A 22,057-nucleotide genomic window follows, 5' to 3' on the forward strand; every position below is an offset into this window, starting at 1 on the left:
ATGAAGCCCAATCAAAAAAAAAAAAAAAAAAAAAATTACAAGCATCTGTACCCACCACTACCACCACTTGCATATTTTATTATGCATATGAGTATCTTATTATGCCTCTTTTTCTTAATGTTAAACTTACTTTCAGTCCACACACATTAAAAGTCAAATGCACATAGTTTAAAAGATATGTTCTAGCCATTCCTGTACTTCTCCCACCTAACTCCCTAATAAGATCTAGAATATTGCTCCCATCGCTCAGTCTCTTACAAGTCAGTTTTCCCACAGTGCTCTTAGAGACAACTACTAATCCTATTTTGTTCTATGGGAAAGCATTTGGTCACAGGCTAGGTGCATGTTTCAGAAACCACTGGACATTTTTCCATAGTGGTTGTGCCATTTGTGTGAGAGTTTCAGGAGGCCCGCTTCCTTGCTAACATTTGATTTTTTTAGTCTCTAAATTTATTTATTTTTGTATCTGCTTATATCTTTTTGTAGTTTTAATTTACATTTCCTTGATGATTAAAAATACTGAGTACTTTTTAATGCACTTACTGGCTATTCATGTATCTTCTGCTGCAAAGTGTTTTCAAATAATTTTGTGAGCTTGTTCATCTTTTTATTATTGCATCATAAAATTTCTTTTACTTTCTGAACAGCAGCCCTTCATGAATTCATTCTTTTCAGTGTATGTGTTCATTTTCCTAATGGTAATTTTGTTAAGCCAAAGTTTTTAATTCTGATAAATTTTAATTTATAATTTTTCTTTTTCAGTTATTTTTCTGCTTCTTGTTTAAAACATATTTGCCTAATAAGTTGTAAGGATTCTCTTTTATGTTTTTTCTGAGTACTTTATATTTTAGACTTTATGTTTAGGTCTCTGATCCACCTGAAATTAAATGTGGGAGATAAAGTCTATATAGTTGTTTTAAAGTATGAACATCTATTTATCACAGGATCCACTGTTGAAGAGACATTTCTTTTCCCTGCTGAATTATCTTGCAAGTGTGAGTCTGTTTCTGGGTTTTCTATTTTCCTTCAATGATCTAGTTGCTGATCCTGCCTACTGATTTGTCTTTATTGCTCTAGCTTTATGGTAAGCCTGAGAATCAGGAATTACTTAAACTTTATTCTTGTATAATATTGCTATGATATTCATGATTCTTTATAATTCAATGTGAAGGTCATAATTACATCTTTAATTTCCCTCAAATAAGTGCACAATTACTATGGGATTTGCCCCTATTCTATAGGGAAGGAATTGCATCTTAACTATACTGAGTTTTTCAATACATTCACATTATATGTGTCTTCATTTATTTGTGTGTATTAGTTTCTTTCAGGGAGTATTTTTAATTTTTCAGTGTAGGGAATTTTAACGCTCTATCTGAAACATTTCTGCATATTTTATGTTTTTGTACAACTACAGTAGGTTTCTCTAATTTCCAGTTAGTAGCTGCTATTATATAACAATACAACTTATTTTTATATATTTGTCTTCTGTCTCCAAATCCTCCTAAATTACATATTTAGTTTCTAGTAATATGACAATTTCCTAAGATTTCTGTGTAAATAATTATGTCATCTGCATATATTGGTGTTTTTATTTCCTTGTTTCTGATTTCCAGACCTTTTGTTATTTTATTTCTTACCTTATTGCAATGGCTTCAGCTTCAAGTATAACATTAAATACAGCTTTTGAGATGATATTATTACATTACCTTGTTCTATAACTTAAGAGGACAGCATTGCTATTTCAGTTAAATATAATGTAAGCAGTAGGGTTTTCAGAGATGCAGAAGACCTTTCTATTTTGGTTTGTTGAAATTATTTTGGAACCATGCAGAGATAATGAATTTGCTGACATTATTTTTTGCATATATTGATCATAAAGATTTTATCCTTCATAATCCTATATACTAAGATATATATATGTATATATATATATATACACATATATATATATTTTTTGGGGGGGGTACCCAGGATCGAACTTGGGACCTTATGCTTGCAAAGGCAAATGGCAGAACCACTGAGCTAAATCCCCAGCCCAAATTTTTAAATGTTGCATTAATCTGACATTTCTGGAATAAAACTCACATGACTGTTCTATCTTGATATGTGCTAATATCTTTAAGATTTTTTTCTTCTTAAATTCATGAGAGTAATTGGTCTACAATTTTCTTTTGGATTGAATGTGTCATTTTTTTGCATTAGGTTTATGCTGCAATCATAAACTAAGTTTGAAAATATCTCCTCTTTTCCTGTTTTAGGAAAGTTTGTGTAAGATTGTTTCTTCCTTAAATATTTGGGAAAATTCTTCAGTAAATCTATCTTGGCAAGGAATTTATTCCATGAAAAGTTATTATCTCTGAAATTAAATTTTGATAGATGTAAAAATATGTAGATTTTTATAATGCATCTTTTATTGTTTTTTAGTATGTTGTACTTTTGAAGAATCTGTCCATTTCATCTAATTATTGACTTTGTTGTATAAAGTTGTTATTACATAATATTATTGTCTAGTTATTTTCTGTAGGATCTGGTTATACGTCCTCTTTACTAAGATGGTAATTTATATACTCCCCCTTTTAAAAATTTGATCAAACTAGCTAAGAATCTGTAAAATTTGTTTATCTGCTTGAAGAATCATTTTTAAGATTTGTAAACTTTTTCTGTTGTCTATATGCTTGCCATTTGAATGATATTTCTATTACTTTCTTCCTTCTACCTATTTTGAGTTTACCTAGTTCTTTTTTATAGAGTCTATGTCAGTGACTTGATTGTATAATTAAGTTCCAGAAAGTAAAATAATATACTAAAATAAGTACACCTTGGTAATGAAAAAGTTAGGTCTCATTGCCTTTGGTTCAGTGTTCCTTCCCTTGGATCATATTGCTTACTTCCTCTTCCCTATTGTTTTACGGCACCCTATTACTTAGGTGTCTTAATATTTTCCTAAGGATTGTGAAAGGTGAAGACTTCCTATCTATTAGAGAGTACTCAGGATACTGTTGTTTCAGCAAAAGATGCCTAACTAATAAATATGTCTATAAGTGATTGGGACTGCCCTGAAAATGTTTTTTTTTTCTTTTTATTGAGTTTATTTATACATTCTAGGTATACAGTACAGTTACATTCTTTACTGGGATCTTGTACCTTTACATGATAGATCTTGGTTCTCATTTTTTTGGAAATGTTTTATTGTTGAGAATTTCAAAAGTGAGTCCATAACTTAAAAGCCAAAATTTTTTCTCATGCTAATAACAATGTAGATAAATTTCTGGCAGTAATAGGCATATACATTGATTTAGCCACATCACAATACCACAAAACGACATACACAGAAAGAAAAATTGAACAAAAACATCGTTTTTATTACCAATTTTAGATACCTAAAAACTACATGCCACTTCTTCAGAATTGTAAGAAAACTTTGCTATGTCCATTATGAATTATACTTTAGTATATTTTTTAATGAGTCTTTCTATTATGACATTTTTATCATTTTTGCCTTTAGCTGTAATGTTAAGAATAGTTGTTCATGTTTAGGAATATACACTGATATACAAGTTGATTCAGAATAATAAGCCAGTGAAGTTATAGTAATCTCTTTTGTTTTAGATTTAACTAACATAGGGCTGGGGATTTAGCTCAGTGGTTCTACCACCTGCCTCCCAAGTGCAAGGACCCGAGTTCGATCCCCAGTACAAAAAAAAAAAAAAAAAAAAAAAAAAAGGAAAAAAAAAGATTTAACACTCACCTGGATTAATATAGACACACTTAAAGAATATTAGTTAACCACCTCCTTTTCCTTACCCTGTTGACTATATCTCTGAGGCTTCATTTATTTCATTTGGTTTTAAAACAGGTGTAATAGTAATTATAAACTTATTGTTTTTATAATATGACTGCATCATGTAGTAGTGATTTCTTTTTTGGGGGTACTGGGAGTCGTACTCAGTACTTTGTGCTTATGAAGCAGGCAGTGGAACCACTAAGCTAAATCCCCCACCATAATAGTAATATTTTTAATCTCTTATTTACAGCAGAAAATTTTAATTATAAGAAGCTACAAATCTACCCTGTCAAGCAAGGCTATTTTCAGTTTTAAAATTAAATGTGAGAATTTTTGATGTTTTACAAAGACTAGTGGTTCTTAATGATTAAGTACAGGTTTTAACCTCTATGAGTAAATTCTAATATTTTACGTGTTTTGGAATACTGAGATTTATAAAGATGCAAAAGGAAAGAGGGTAACATGAAATGGAGAAATTATAGAATTAGGAATGAGTAGAATTGTATTCAAGGACTTATCTGACATTATTTAAAGATACATATGTCCTAGTACAAATTATTTAGCTTTATTAGCCTATATTTTCTCTTTAGAAAAATATATATGTATGAAATATAATTACTAGATCTTAGATTCTCTCCATCTATATAAGTAATACTATTATAAATCACATCAGCATCTTGAAATACTAAATAGTAAGTTCATCAGTAGAGAAGTGAGATTTATATTTTGTCTATCAACAAAATTTGGATGTTTGCTCTGAGTTCAAGGACTGTGACTAATAGCAGGTAAGGAGGGGCCAAAACAAAAGGATCATGTTCACAAATGCTCATTAGTTGGTTTGGGTAAAAACATTTGGTTTGATCTGATTGCATAATGTCACATTGGGGATGGCCTGGAATATAATGCTCACTGATTAAAAAAGACATTGGAAAATTTTGATTTATATATGAGAGTTCAGACAAACTCTGTAACTAAGGCCTAGGTTTTTAAAGCAGAACGAATGTCATCTGATTTATGTGGTTCATTTCTCTGTATCTCTCACGTTGATTTTTCAATTCCTAGGAAATGTAGCATAAGTTTCCTACTTCTTTTCTTTGCTTAGGGAGTTTCTGCTGTTTTAAACATCATCTTTTAGTGAAAACTGTAGTTTAGTTGTATGACCAATTATACTAAAAGCATATATTTATTAAACATTGCCTAACAATTTGGTGACATCAGACAGTCCCATTGATCTGTGTATGGTATAACAACTCCAGCAAATTCAGATGTATAATTGCTTGTTTGTACTTGGTAGCAGTTAGAAAGATATTTTCTTACATTCACTCATCAGAAACTGAAATAAAAAGATGAAAAAAGTACTAATCCAGAATAACTTTCAGTAAAGTGAGTGATATGAAAGAATAAACTGATATAAGAAATTTCATGCTTCAAACACCAGAGATTTACACAAGAGAGAGAGAGATACAGAGAGAGAGAGAGAGAGAGAGAGAGAGAGAGAGAGAGAGTGAGAGAGCGCCACCTTCTTCCCTCTGAAAGGAGGAGAAATATGCTTATCCATTTGATGAACAGTATTCTAGATTCTAGGCCTGACCTTTTGGAGTATAAATTTCTAAGGGCTTAAGTAGATGGCTAATATTTCTGGCTTTAAGGACAGAGTAAAGACTTCAAGTTCTGTACTTCATGCCATTCGAAATGTAAACATTTCAGGTGAAAGTACTGCAGTCTCCTTGGCACCATGGTGACTTAACCTGGGGACATAGTTTAGCTGTAATGATTTGGTCCTCATGAGGAGGCAAGAAAAGTCTTGTTATTCTTTCAGATCAGGACAATTATCTAGACACCGAGCAAATACCTATAAATCTACGCCTTACAGTACAATTCTTAGGGCAGTGAACATAAATATTATTTTTAAATGGTATATATTTGTGTCACAGAAGGTAAGTCAGTATTAAAATATTAGTGGAAGTTTTAGTGCAAAGGACAAAAATGAAAAATGTAAAATAGGAAAAAAAAAGAGGCAAGCTGCTATCATCTGCCTTCTAAGCAATTTATATACAGAACATTCAGGGAATCATACTAAAAAACTATTAACACTAATTAATACATTTATAAAAAGTTATAAAAATCAATAATTTATAAAACTTTTAAAGAGATCCATATATAAACTTGGCAGAATTCTCACACACTAACTGTAGAGGTACAGCAATGCCAAACAACTAGGTCACACACTGAGGAGTCGAACAGGAGACTTTATTCGGGAAGCCAGGTCAGGGAGAGAGGAGAGAGGGAAAAGGAGAGAGAGGAAGAAAGAACAAAGAAAGGAAGGCTTTTGATTGGTTTTGGGCTGGGCTCTTGCTTACTTATGAGGAGTGGGCTACTTTTAGCCTATTACAGGCCAGGTTGTCTTTTATGGGTTCAGTGCTGCAGACACAGGTTTAACTCCTCTGGACCTCTGTGGCCTTGCGGGGAGGGAAACTAAAGATAAGAGCATGAGGTCATTTTAAGAGCCAAGAAGAACCAGGAGAATACAGCCTGCGATGGTGATGTCAGGTCCCTAACAGTAACATATTGAAAATAATTCATTTTTTAAAAGTTACATTTCATTAAGTGAATAGTCACCCCAATTATCACAAACTGGATAGGCAGTACCTTCTAAACATGCTTTCTTTCACTACCCACGAGGGGATTAGAATGTGAGGTGTCAACAGCAAAACCACACAACCGGGGATGCTCCTGTGGGCTTCATCTCACATAAGTGTTCATAATAGGAGTGAAAGCTGTGCAAGGAGGCCCTAGCTCATGTTACATGATGTGTACCCAGTGCCTGGAGTTCAGGCTGAGAAGAAGCAGTGTGAGTTAGAATGAGGACATGGGATACATTATTTGACAGGTTCCCGAGCAGACTTGATCTTTATAATGACACTCACACAGCAGATAACCCCAAAGGCGATCTGAAAGGGTAGAAGAAGGTGGTCATACTCTCAGATATAAAAGCAGATGAGTAAGCTTTTCTGAAATGTCTGAACTGCTGTTGGAAAGCATGCCCTGCAGCTGCGACCACAACTTCTTTTTTCTTCACGTGCCTGCTGCCTCCCCACTAATGTAGGAAATCACTTGCGCTTGTCTGCTTTCACATGGAAGAACCCAGTGAGGATATGGTTACAAAGATTGTAAGGAAGAAGACGGAAAGAAAAGTGCATACAAAAATAGCAGTGGAACTTTCAGAATAATAGCGTGAGAAGCACCCTATTTAGGATAATTTTCTTATTAGCACCCAAAAAAATGAAGTATCTAGGACTCAAATAAATATTACTTTTAAAAGAGCAATATGTGCCTTGAGCTTAAATGGAGAGAGAGAGGGGAAGGAAAGTGCATGTTGGATGTAGTGTTTTGTTTTCACTTTTGTGTAGATAGGAAATCTTGGGAGCAGTTCAATCAATTCATGCGATATTTTAAAAAATTCTTTCAGTACTAGCAAACTGTAGGCTTTTTGCAGACCCTTTTGGTAAGTTGGTGTACAAGGAGCTCATAGGACATTTTATGAACAACCAACACCAACAGATTTTTAACTAGTAAGTAGTTTATATGTGGGGACATGCTATCTGATTTTTGAAAAATTAAATTTGATTTTATTATCAAGTCAAACTGACAGTATGCAACTTCAATATTTACATTGTACCTAATTGGCTATATAACTGCTCATTCAACTTTGGAAAACTCATTGGAATGTATGGCACAGGTCTTAGATAAATGATATATGAAATCTGATTTCCCTGTTATGAGTGTGTAGCAAAGTCACGGCTATAAATGGCAAGTGAAGTGTGCAAAAATAATAAATAAATAAAAGAAAGAAAATGAAATAATAAAATAATATTTCTTCACTATAGTGACTAAACTAGTGTTGGGAAAAATCTTATAGAAATTGTGTAACTTCAGGCTGAAAACTAAAATATTGAAAAAATAAAAAATAACTGGAAAAAAAGAGGAGGATAAAAGCTGCCCGTGGAGGATGGAATCACTACTATTAAAAACTCAATTTTCCCCAAATTCATGAACTTAGGGGGAATTCTGCTTCAGATCCCTTGGGCATTTTTGTGAAGTATGAAAAGCTGATTGAAAAAGTCTCATGAAATATTGGGGGGTTAAGAAAGTGAAAAAAAATTTAAACAAGAGGCAAAATTCACTGTATCAGAGAAATCATGAAGTAATATCAACTCCAACTTCCAGAACAGTGTTATGTTGCCAAATGGGTAAGCATATAATAAGGATGATAATAATAATAACAACTATTAATTTCTTCAGAGAAATGTAACATATGGATGTGTGTATGTACCAAGTTTTATCATACGGAAGAGGTTCACATGATTTTCGAAGCTGTATTATCCCAGGAGTTGCAGTCTATCAACTAGAGACCTAGTAGACTCCATGGGTCCAAAACTTGAGAGCCGAGAGAGCTTTGGTGACAGTTCTCATCTGAGTATAGGAGATGATGAATGTCCCAGCGTACACACTCAAATGGAGTCCCTCTTAGTCAATCCTTTTGCTCTACCCAAGTCTATAACTGAATGGGGGAGGCCTACCTACATCAAGGAGGGCAATCTACTTTATTCAGTATACTAACACAGACGTTAAGCTGTGTTAGAGTTAAACACAATAGCAGTGTTTGATCAAATTCTGGACCTATGGGCTAATCAAGTTAATACATAAAATTAACCATCATAATTACTGTTTTACCTACTATAGAAAGGACACTCTTCTATGCACTTTGCATATGTTGGCTAATTTAATTCTTACTTAAACATATGAAATAGATATGATTTTTATCTCCATTTTATTAACAGAATAAATTCAGTGAGATTAAGGACCTAAAGATTTATTCCAGTGGTACAGAACAGAAAGCCCAGAAAGACACCCACACTTGAATGAAATCTTGTAATGTGATACAGATATTGGCAGTCCATTGGAGATAAGAAGATGTATGGATAAATGCTTATTTATATTGAAAAGATAGTTGTTTCCTCACAAAATAAACCAAAATAAATTCCAGATACATTAAGGATCACAAAGTGAGAAATGAAAGTTCAAAAATTTAACAGAAAAAGAAAATATAGAAAAAATATCTTTAACACACCATAGAAATCTGTAAACAAGATGAAAAAATAAAAGATCAATCACTTGCCTTTGTGAAAAACAAAATTATCTGTAGATATCATAATTTAAATGCTTGTCAGACACTGCTCACTGAAAGGCATTGCTGAACACCTCAGTGGATTAATTCAGGTAATTTTCACAAAATCAAGTAAAAAAGGTATGTTTCTTATGACCCAGAAATTTTTCTAGGAAAATATGTAAGAGAAATTCTTGTGTATCTTCACTGTTGTTATTCTTGTAATAAAAAAATTGAAGGCAACCTATATATGCCAACAGGAATCAAACTCATGAATTGATAAATAGTAGCATTTTCATCTAATGGAATATTATACATATTTAGAATTAATAGAGCCAGGGATTTAGCTCAGCCTTTCGGAGGCCTGCCTTGCAAGCGCAAGGACCCAAGTTCAATCCCCGGTACTCAAAAAAAAAAGAATTTATCTCTGTGACTCACCATAGGGAGCACAAAATAGTGTTGAATGGAAAAAAGTTGTAGAGTCATCTTTATGGTATAATATTTATTTACATTTATAAATATAAAAATTAGTACATTGTTTATATATTTTTAAAAGAATAGACATATATAAAATAATTTTAAACAGTATAAGTGGTGGACAACCTGTGGCACATGTGCTGCAGTGGCTGTTTGTTATGGTTGGAAGCTCTAAGAGGTTTGCCATTATTGGTAATGTAGTATTTTCTGTTTCCTATATAAAATCCTTTTTGTTATGTATCTACAATATATATACTATGTACTGTGTCTCCAATGTACCTTCTTCAAATGACACTAAATATAATCAAATGTTAACATTTGTTACTTCTGGGTGATGTGTACTTACATTTATAAAGGTGTTTCTATCTTTGTTCATTTATAACTTTCAAGTTCTTAATAGTAATTAACATAAAATCAGAGGAAAAATTATACTAAAAAGAGAGCAGAACAACCATGGTATTTTTTATCTGCTTACAGTGATTTTGATGGAAACTGTTTAGAGACAATGATAGGTTAAAAAGCTTACTTCTTCAAAGACCCTCCACACTTATAGAGCCCAAGGTTAGTGACTCTTAGAGTAATTATTAGACCATTTTAGGATGAGATTACAGAGTGGAGAGCATTATCCTTGCGGAGATTACAGAATGGAGCTGAACTGCTCCAAACACATCTTTGTGCATGAGCATGTCAAAATAGATACATAAAGTAGAGTAGGGTATCTGACACACTATAAGTGTTAACTAAGTGTTAATTGATGATTATTATAATTGGCAAATTTGTACATTATTTTTTATGGATGTATATAAAGTATAAAGCTTTATTAGCTTTTGGAAATTGGGTGAAGGGTGAAGATCGAGAGCTAGAAGAGTTTAGATACTACGCTTAGAGCTGTAGAGCTGTTTTACCAACCAGGCGGCATTTATTCTTTCACCAATGCATTTCCTACCTTGTTTATGCTTGAGAGAGTCTGCTTTCCACACCTGGGGAACAGTAGTCTGTTGGTGGATTCACTTAGTTTGTATAAACAATACCACTATGATAATGTTTGTAAATTTATATTCATTGCTCTTGATTTGATATCTGAGAGCAGAATGTCTGAGTCTCATAGTAACTCCCTGTTTAATCATTTGAGGAGCTTGCAAACTGTTGACCCAAGGGACCACATCACTATGTATTCCCACCAGCATTACATGAGGATTCTAATTTCTCCACATTTTTATAGAACGTTTTAATGTTCTGCCCTTTTTTATAATAGCTCCACTAGTAAAGTGAAGTGGTAGCTTATTGTAGTTTTAATTTGTATTCTTACAACGAGGAGCGACAGTGAATACTGTTTAATGTGCGTAATGGTTCTTAGTACATATACAATATTTAGAGAAATGTCTATTTAGATTTTTACCTATTTTAGATTATTTTTCCTTTTATTCAGTTGTAAGTGTTCTTTATGTATTCTGAATACAAATTTTTTGTGATGGTTGTTGTATAATATTATGAGTATATTTATTTATTCAGTTTTTATTTATTAGTAAAAGTTTATAATACATGATGATTACAGTTCTTGCGGGGAGTTGATACATGTACACAGCACATTTCACTTTTTTAAATCCCCTTTCCTTCTCCTTCACCCATTTCCCTTCATCTCTGGATCACCTCCCCTTTTCAAGAAGATCTACCTTCCTACTTCCTGTTATCTGTCTTTTATTTTGGTCTTTATTTATATTTTTTGTTTCTTATACAAGAGAAACAAAGTGGTCTTTAAGCTTGTGTGTCTGATTTATTTCAGTTAACATTATGTTATGGAAGGAATTGACAAGTGACACAGACAGGCAGCAGAATGGAAGTAAAATAACAAAGTTTACTCCATCAACGGGGATCGATGACACCTAATGGAGGTGCCCTGATTGATCGAGTAGTCAGCTACAACTCCCCCTTTTATAGGGTTATACAGCCTTGATCTCACGCAGTTGCTTACATTGCTTTTTCACAGTTCACATTGCTGGTATTCAAAACATGGTGGTGAGGCAATTGAATTTCAACCCAGATGTATCACTTCTTTGGTAGGGGAGGTTACCTTTAAAATTCATTTAGTTATCTATTTTAGTCCAGGAGAAGGGGGCATGTTTGGCCAGCAAAGCTAACAATGGTTCTTTTCACTTACAAAACTTTTTAGGGAGACTAGATGCCTCTGGTGCCAGTTAATTCTGAACTAAACAGAGCAAAGGGCAGAAGTTATCTTACATTGTGACATTTCCTGGGTTTTTGCTATTAAAGTGTTCTCTATCACTTATACTCTTAAGATGCATCCATTTGCCTAAAATGACTCAGTTATCCTTTTCATGGCAGAAAAGGACTCTATCATGTATAAATACCATACTTTCTTTTATGTACTCATCCGTTGAAGAATATACAGACGTCTTTCAAGATTTGGCTCTTATGAATTGTGGTGTTATAAACATGGGTATGCATATGTCGCTATAATACGAGATCTTTAACTCTTTCAGGAAGATACGTAGAAGAGGAATAGCTGGATCAAATAAAATTTTTAGATTTAGCTTTTTGAGGAATCTCCAATAAAAATCTTTGCTCAGGCATATCGTTTGAAAATATTTTCTGCTGTACACTAGAATTATCATTTATCCTTCTAATAGCCCACATCTGTCTCAGAATAACTTCCAGGTACATTGTGTGCTTTGGTATACCTCTTGAGGACAGTTTTAGGAAAGACAGTATTAGTCTCTTACTTAAATGATAGTTACTCATCTCTCTAGTGATACTAACTTATCAGATAGCCCTTACCTGCATGTAGGAGAAGAATTAGAATGTCTTATTACAAAGTCTCAAAGTGATAGCAAATTCAGTCACAGAACTAAAAGGCCAATTTCAATCATGATTAATTTAAACACATGTAAAGCCCAGAAGAGGCTGCTATGTAGGCAGTGTGTACCAGAACTAAATATCATCATGGGAACACACTGCACTGGGACTGGTATTGGACTGGTGTAGTCCAAACAGGCCCTTTGATGAATCTCTGCAGGTTAGCATTACCGATATCATGCCATAGACTCAAGGACTGAAACGAAAGTAACAATAAGTACACAATTGTATTGGTGAGATAAGACGTACCTGTTTTTCTTATACTACGACAAAATGAATACATGCAAATTAGCACTGCTCTAATTTCAGGGCTTCCAGTTTCATCTGCGTCCTCTACATTGACTGACATCTATGTGAACTCCATCTTTGAGTCACAGTGTTTAGGAGATCATTTTCTCAACACTTGTTAAAGTTTACTTCTACTCTGCTCTCTCAGAATGACTATTTTTTCACTTCGTAGAGAGATTAGAGGCCCGTGCACAGTACTTTCCTTAAATCTCCCCTTTCCATCCGCTTCATGCTGACATCTCTCACCTTAAATGGATTAGGGTGTGACCAGAGCTAGGTCGGCTATGTATTTAGGAAGTATCCTGACTAACTGAACCATCTCTCCAGAGTGGACGCTCAATGCTGCTACATATTAGAAAGAATCTAGATGCTTCTGTTGAGTGAATGCTCAGGCCCCATCTCTGACCAGTGAAGTCAGCATCTCTGAGGGTGAATGAGGTTCAGTATCAGTACCTTTATTAAGCCCCACCTCCATGATGATATGAGAAGCCAGGCTAAAATCTCAAATAAGACAAACATCTCATGTGTATTCAAAATTGTAGTACTCAGCACTGCAGAGCACACTGAAACAGATAAGGGCCTGTAGATGTCTGGGCAGCCACGTCGCCACCTCTCCTATGCTCGTTGTATAGTCTGAGTGCATTTACGTGATCTCTCAACAACATCTCTGAGCTATTATCCTCTCTATTCTTCTCTTCAGTCTCTCCTGGTCATGGTTTTAGTTTTCACATCTGGCCTCACCTCTCACTGCTTCACTCTGACCGCTCTCACCTGAGTCACCTCACCTTCTCCCACTCCTTGTCACTCTCATCTTCTGCTGCGGTGCTATAGGGTTGATGAGTTACTGCTGCTCCCTTGAATGCAGGGGCATTACTATGTTGGCTTCTCCTCTTGGGTCCTATACTATTTCTCCTTTCTCCTCATGCTCCTTAAATGTCTTTATTCCCTTGAATTCCATTTATTCTTCTTTTTACTCTTCACTTTCTTTTTAAAGTATTTTGATTGTTTTAGATCTCTTTTGAAAACATAATGAAATTCATGGATCCAGCCCCCCCAGGAAAAACAAATTGTTTATAAATATAAAATCTGTGACATTTCAGTGGACTTGTAGCCCCCTGTTATTTTCCATGTTTATGAACAGGGAACATATAATTAAACCTAAGAAAACTAAAAAAATATGATTAGTTACAAAATTTTCAAGGAATGAGGATGGTGATATATGAAAAATTCTTACAGTTAAAATTATGTGAGGGTATATTATGGTTTAGATCTATATTTCTGCCCCCCCCCGCCACCAAAGCCCCATGTGATCGTAGTAGGGCTTTTTTGAGGTGATTAGATTATGGGGGCTTATAGCTCACTTGCTTTTAGGAGGTGAGGTTGGTCAGAAGAAGCAGGTCACTGTGTGCGTGACCTGGAAGGGTACATCTCTCTTCCTGGCTCCTCTCTTAATCGCTGTGCTTCCTGTTCATCATGAGGTGAGCAGATTTTCCTCTGCCATGCGTCTCTGACACACTGTCCTGCCTTGGAACCACCTACTACATATAACTCCTTTATGTTGTTAATTCCACTTGTGGTCAGCTTCATGAACTTTCCAACCTCTTAATTCAATTTAAGATTGAATTTTTATTAAATTGAATATATACTATAACAATGCTAAATATTAAAAACACTGTGCTCAGTGAAACAAATCAATCACAAATGCATGATTCCATTGGAATAAAATGTCCATGATAGGAAAACCCATAGAAAAAAACACCCTTTATGTTCACTCTACTTGAACCCCTGGTATAAGACCTTGGCATAATTGCCATGACCATGCAAAGACTCAAGGCATTTTACTTTTTGAAGCTCTTTCTGCAAAGTCGACTAGATCAGGGCTCCAGAAGACCGAAAAGACTGAAGAGACATAAGTGTAAGGACAAGTGGTAAACACGGAATATATATTTACCTGTAAGTAGTAAGATGAAATAAATAAGATTCTAGTATTACATATGCAATTTGCTGATAGAGTTGAGTTGCTAGGTCTTATTTTGCCCCAACAGTAAACACTTTCACCCTCAAAACTTTCCTGCTTTAGATGATAAACGATTTAACATTTTCATAGTAGCATGGGTAAGGGCTGTATGTGTTAATTATGTATCTTCATTATGTTTCTACTGTAGCTACAACCCAACTAATTAATAATGAGGATGAATAAGGTGAGTTTATGGGAAGTATTACAAGAGTAGTTGCCTTTTTGATAGTGCTGGTAGTAAATGGGCATGCATTTAAATTAGAACGTGACAAGTGAGAAGAGGAAGGAAAAGAAGAGGTTACTAATTTTAGAATAGGAAACCAATAGAAAATTTATCATTCTTTGGGTTCCCTAACTCTTAAGGCCATCAGAAATCCCTTGTCTTCACTGTTGAAAACATTCAGGTCTTGGTGTGTAGTGATTCTTTTCTATCTGCTCATTTCATGGTGTCAGATGGTACATTGACATCAAAGTTTGTTGTCATGGTCCATAGTTTTTGTTTATCTTATTTGCTGTTTCCTAGCAATTCTAGGAAATTTCTAATCTATACTGAAACCACACCCCATTCCCAAAATCTCTCCAGATAACATACTACCTGCTTTCTCCTCTCCTTCCTCATTCAATTTGCCACAGCCTCCAATAAATTGCCAAGAAAGACTTTTCAGGAAGTTTGGGGGGTATTATTTTACATCTCTAAAATATATTTTACCTTCACATTCAGTTAATAGTCTATCTAAATAGAGGATTCTGGTTAAAACTCCATGTCCTTCAATGTAGTGAAAGTATTTTATTTCTATTTTTCTCCCAGCAGTTCTTTAGTCTCTTGTGGTCTTCATTCTCTTGTATATAATTTTTCTTATTTCCACTGATCTTGTTGTCCAAACATTTTCATTCTCTTTGTTGCCATGGCATTTGTCATTTTTCCTATTAGAAAACAGAAATAAAAGTATAATAATTTCTTTAAAGATAGAACAAATAGTAACCTGTACTATATGGATTGAGGGTGGCTTTGAACCTCATGTTCTTTGTGCTATCCTACATCACAAGAGAGTTAAAATTGATAGCCTCAAACAAGACTTCAAATCCTAATGAGACTGCCATTTATTGAGTGTTGACACAGCTCTTGGGATTATATAAAGATGGAGTCCATGGCTCTCTCACTTCATGTGCTTTATCTAATTCCGTCCTCACAGGAACCCTGTGAGACAGATTCTATTCCTATTCTCCTCTACAGATGAAAAAGCTGAGCCATTGAAAGCAAAACGAAGCTCTCAACAAAGTGTGAAAACCCTAGACAAGGTTTTAGTGAACTTTTCCTAAAGTGAGGAAATTAGTAAATATTCTAAACTTTACCTGTAAGACAATTTCAGGTGCATTTACTCGAATGTGCCATTGTGGCATGATAACTGCTGTAGACACAATGGGTAAAGAATGAACATGATTATGTTCCACTAAAACTTACAAAATAGGTGATGGGATCGATGTGGCCTGTGGGCCGTAGTTTGTCTACACCTGCCTTAGATAATTAACAAAAACTATCTAAACTCCTGGTTGAAGTGAAAATCTGCTCCAGCCAGAAAGATCATTCCACTTTTGATACTAGGCAAAAGCCCAAGAAAGGACAAGGCATTTCAAAGTTTCAAGTAAGAATGATACAGGCAGTTGACTAAAAAAAGCAAAGCTGATAATGATGAAAACAGATTTTAGTAGCACTGGTGCTTCAAGAAATGGTGGTAGTGGCTCCTGTGGTTGCTGTCTCACCTCAACACTGATCTTTCATCTCTCCTACATGCTCAGGGTCCTGTTTTCAAAGAATAAAGCAGTGAAAATGGATTACTGGCACCCAAATCAGCACTTGTAATTTGGATGAGGTGAAAGCCAAAGCCTAAATAAATGCCTTTTAAACCTTCAATATGTTAAGAATAACGAAAATTTTCTCTAAGGGGCAATTTTAAAAACAACCCTTAATGTTAATAAAAAGAATTAGAAAAACCATCAACAAGTAATGGTTATGTTACAGCCACATGATATTGGTAACAAGAAACAGATGGTATATTTGGTTCCGAATGAAGAATATGGTCTTAAATATTTATTTGGAAACAAGATCAGAAGTATAGTTTACTTATCACCTCTGTATAACTAAGGACTTAAGAGGAAAGAGAAATGTGCTGGTTTAGTGACAGAAAGTCTTTACTTTGCCAAAAATATAACTTGGATAGACTTAATGGAATATTTCTATTTTTCTAAAGGTCTTGTTTCATAGCTTGTCTTTGTATTGTGTAGGAAGCTTGGAAGATTGCAATCATTTAGAATTTTATTCTTATTAGAGCACAAACTTGTCAGCTGCGACCAGGATTTGAGGCTAAAGTAGAAGCTATAATCACTTTTTATCTTCACTTCCACAGCGAATAAGCACAGATTTTCCAAAGGTTTATTTTAAAGTGGAAAATGTGCTTTGTATTCAGCTGGGAGAAAGAAACTGATAGCTAGATAAATAGTAACAGGTTAGAGTTACTTTTCTTCATTGTGAGAGATATTCCTTTTGCTCAGTGCCATAAAACCTTTCACTGTGATTATGGACTAACCCCTTGGGAAGAGGAAGAGACCATGCATGCCTTCAGGCTTTGAAACAAATGCTCCAGTCTGACTGCTGTGTTAAATCAATAACTTATGACATAGAAACTGTGTTACAAGTCAGATCTTCCCTTGCCTTAAGCCACTCTCTTTGCACATTAAAATTTCTACCAGATGTTTCTCTGTTGATTAGTCCTGGATCCCCTTACCTCTGAGAAGAGACAAGCCAGGAAGAATGGATTGTTTCTTGTTACCAGCTGCAAGTCACCTGTAGCCTTCAAGTTATTTGGAAATTAAATCTGCAAATAATTTTAGAAGCTCTTTTACACCTTTATGTTAAATTTAAATTTATCTGCAGTGTTTCTCTTTAAATCAATTTTTTCATCAAGTTTTAGTATCTAGAATAATATTAAGAAATAAATAAGTTCTACTGGTATAATTACACTACCTAAAATCAGAGGCATTTTTTATTAACTAATCTGTTTCCAAACTATCTTCAAAGACAAAGGGAGCATTTCTTAAAACTTCTAATATAGAAGTCGCTTATTTTATTTAAGAGAATGTTAGTTTTGGTCTGATGAGTTTACTTCAACCAATATTCTCCTCTTTGTGTTTTTAAAATGTTTTAACTTAACAATTCATTTTTGTTAACCAACATTTTTCTATTTCTCTCATTAGTCCAACATTCCTATACCAAGAAATTAAAAAGTAGTTTGGAATTTCAATAATTGGATTAAAGAATGAAAGACAAAAGTAGCTTATTTTTAATTTTGGTCTGAAAGAAAACTGCACTCATGTTTTTTGTGTTGAGCTACTGAAAAAGATGATCGATGTTAGTACAGGACTCTGCAGTCAGTGACGATTATGGATGCTTGACTGATTTGAACAGTAATTAACATGTTGAGAAAACTTAGTTCGTAAATTTCAATATTGTCCTGAAACCAGCACAATGTAGTCTTTGAATCACATGAATTAAAATAGTCTCAGGTTCTTCAATAAATGGTAAATTTCTGAGCTTCTTTCTATTTTTTTAAAGACTAATATCATCAATATGACATCAGTAAGTACAGAAATAGCAATTGGCAAAGCAAAGCACCCATTTATGATTTTAAAAAGAACTCTCAGTGAACTAGTATTAGAGGGAGCTTCTGCATCTTGATGACTATACAGAAAACCTGCAGCTAACACCATGCTCAAAGCTTTCCAACTATGAAACAAATGAAGAGTGTCCCCTTTTCACCAGTCCTCTTTAGCATGTTTAAAGTCCTTGCTAATGCAATAAAACAAACAAAAAAGAAAGTGAGAAGCATACAGATTGTAAAGAAAGAAAATCATCTTTCTTCACAAACACCATGATAATCTATGCAGAAAATACAAAAGAATTATCCAAAACAAAACCAGAACGCTTTTGCAACTAATGAGCAATTATGAGATTTCAGGATACAAGACTAATATACAAAAAATCAACTGTTCTTCTATATTCCATCAATAAAGAAAAATAATTTGAAATTAAAATACAGCATCATATATTAGCCCTCAATAAAATGAAATACGTCAGCATAATGTGTATAAGACCCATATGAGGAATCTATAAATATCTAAAGAAAGAAAGCAAAGAAAAATAAATGGAGATATATTTGATATATTCCATGTTCTTAAATGGAAAGAAAATATTGTCAAAATGTCATTCAACTTGATCCAGAGATTTAATGCAATCCTAAGCAAATGCTCAACGAAGGCATCTTATGGATACATATCACCAAACTAATTCTAAAGTTTTTCTGGAGAGTCAGAAGTAACAGAATAACCAATGCAATACTGAAGAAAAACAAATTGTTATTATTGTTATCCAAATTAATTTGGGTTGCTTATTGAGTTACTTATTATTTATTATATTCATATATTATTTATTGGGTTACTTATTGATGTTACCTAAATTTAAAACTATATAATTTAAAAGTGTGAAACTATAGCAATAAAGGCAATGTGGGCAAATAGACTAGAAAATCCAGAAATAGGCTCACGTAAATGTAGTTAACAGATCTTTAACAAAGGAGCAAAGGCAAAACAGTATGCAATGATAATGTTTTCAGTAAATGTGTTAGAACAATTGGACATCCACATGGAAAAACATGAATCTAAATACAGACTTATACATTTTACCAAAATTAACCCCCCAAAGGATCATAGACCTAAATTTCACAAAGAACTACAAAACTCATAAATGAAAATTTTCATGACTGTGAGTACATTGATAACTTTTTAGTTATGATACTAAAGATATACTCCAAGAAGGCAAGAATTGCTAAGATAGAAATAATTACGATTAAACATTTATGCTTTGTGAAAGTTCAAGAATTAGAAATCAAGTCATATATATGTATATATATATGTATGTGTGTGTGTGTATGTATATATGTATACATATATATGTATATCATTTGTACACTTTAGGTATATAATATAGTTACATTCATTATTGGGATCTTGTACCTTTAAATGATATGTCTTGGTTCTTATTTTTTCCCCATACCCCTGCCCTCCCTTCATCCCCTCCACCCTTCTCTATTTACAAAGATTTTGTTTCCACTTTTCCTTTTCTCTTATTTTTTTCTTTTCCTTTCTTACCTATTCCCTACCCCTCCCACTTCCCCTACACCTTAGACCTTTTCTTCCTATTACACTTATTTACACTTTTAGTTTTTCACATCAGAGAAACTATGTGGTATTTACACATGTGTGTCATATTAATTTAAGAGTATATCCTCAATGTGCATCCACTTAGCTATAAATGTGTCAAGTTTATCCTATTTTATGGTTGAGAAATACTCTATTTTATATTTTAAAAATCTTCTTTATCCGGTCTCCAGCTAATGGGCAGTTGGGCTATTTCCAAGTTTTAGCTATTACATACTGTACTATTGTGAACATGGGTAAGCATATATCACTGTGGTATGATTCTTTTAATTCTTTTGGGAAGATACCCAGCCAAGGAATACCTGGGTCACATGGACTTTTATTCCTAGTAGTTTGAGGTATCTCCATGTTGATTTCTACAGTGTTTGCAAAAGTCTGCACTCTAATAATGAAAAAAGGTTCCTTTCTCCCCACAACCCTCCCAGCATTTATTATTGGTTGATTTCTTGATAGCAGCCATTATTTGTGGGGTGAGGTGGAATCTCAGTGTTATTTTCATCTGCATCTCTCAAATGACCAGTGATGTTGAACATTTTTCACATGATTATTTGCTGCTTTTACTTGTTTGTCTGAGAAATGTCTGTTCATTTCAGATGCCCATTTTTGAAATGGGTCTTTAAATTTTGGGGGGGTGTCTGACTTTTTGAGTTCATTATATATTCTAGATAATAGTCCTTTGTCTGAGGAACAGCTGGTAAAATTTTTATTCCACATTGTAGGTTGTCCTTAGCTCTGTTGGTGGTTTCTCTTGTGGTGTATAAGCTTTTTAAAAAGATGAGATCCCAGTTGTTGATTGTGCTACTTTCCATGCTACTGAGGATTTATTCCTATGCCAAAGTCTTCTAGAGTCCTACCTATCTTACCTTCCAACAAGTTTATTATTTCTGTTTTAATATTGATATCTTTAATTCAGATGGATTTTAGTTTAGTGCATGGTGTAAAAGATAGTTTTAATATTTGGCAAGTTGAAATCCAGTTTTTCCAAGACCATTTGTTAAAGGGGCTATCTTTCCTCCAGGGAGGATGGTTGGCTCCTTTGTCAAAGATGAAGTAGCTGAGTATGTCTGGAGTTGTTTCTGCATCATCTAATCTAGTCCATTGATCGTTGGGTCTGTTTCTTTGCCAGTACCATGCTGTTTTTATTATAGTGGCTTTGTAGTATAGTTTCAAGTCAGGGATTGTGATACCCGCCCCCTGCCATGTCACTGATGCCTAGAATGGCTTTTGCTATTCTAGATCTCTTCTGGTTCCAAAATAATTTTTGTATTGTTTTTTCTAGTTCTGTGAAACATACTGTTGGGATTTCAATAGGGATTGCATTGAATCTGTATAGCAATTTTGGTAGCAGGGCCATTTTCACTGTATTTGTTCTTCCTACCCAGGAATAAGAGACATCTTTCCATTGTCTTATATCCACTAGATCTCTTTTTTCAGAGTGTTGTGGTTCTCAATGTAGAGGTCTTTTGCTTCTTCATTAGATTGATTCCTAGATATTTCATTTTTTGGATGCTATTGTAAAACGGATTTTTCCCTAAATTCTCTCTCAGTGATTTTATTTTTGTATGAGAAGTTTATTGATTTTTAAGTGTTTATCTTGTATCCAGCTACTGTACTAAATCTGCCAATTAATTCTAGGAGTCTTTTGGTGGAGTTTTTGGGTCTTCTCTGTAGAATATCATATCATCAGCAAATGATGACAGTTTAACTTACTCCTTTCCTATCTTTATTGATTTTATTTATTTCTCTTGTCTAATTGCTGTGGCTAATATTTCCAGAACTATACTGAACAGGAGTGGTGATAGTGGACATTTTTGTCTTGTTCCTGATTTTAATGTGAAGGTTTTCAGTTTTTGACCAAGTAGTATGATGTTGGCTTTGGTTTTTCATAGATAGCCTTTATCAAGTTGAGATAAAGACTATCTATTCCAATTTTCTGCAGGATTTTTATCATGAATGGGTGTTGAATTTTGACAAATGCCTTTTCTGCATCTATGGAGATGATCATACGGTTTTTGTCCTTGACTACATTAATATAGTATATTACATTATTTGATATATGTATGTGGAACCATCCTTGGATCCCTGAGATAAATCTGACTTGGTCAGTGTGTAAGATATTCTCTATTACCCTGTTTGCCAGTATCTTTTATAGGATTTTTGCATATGTATTCATTAA

This window comes from Fukomys damarensis, unplaced genomic scaffold (genome assembly GCF_012274545.1).
Source record: "Fukomys damarensis isolate Sample0158 unplaced genomic scaffold, DMR_v1.0_HiC HiC_scaffold_9, whole genome shotgun sequence".
Taxonomy (NCBI): domain Eukaryota; kingdom Metazoa; phylum Chordata; class Mammalia; order Rodentia; family Bathyergidae; genus Fukomys; species Fukomys damarensis.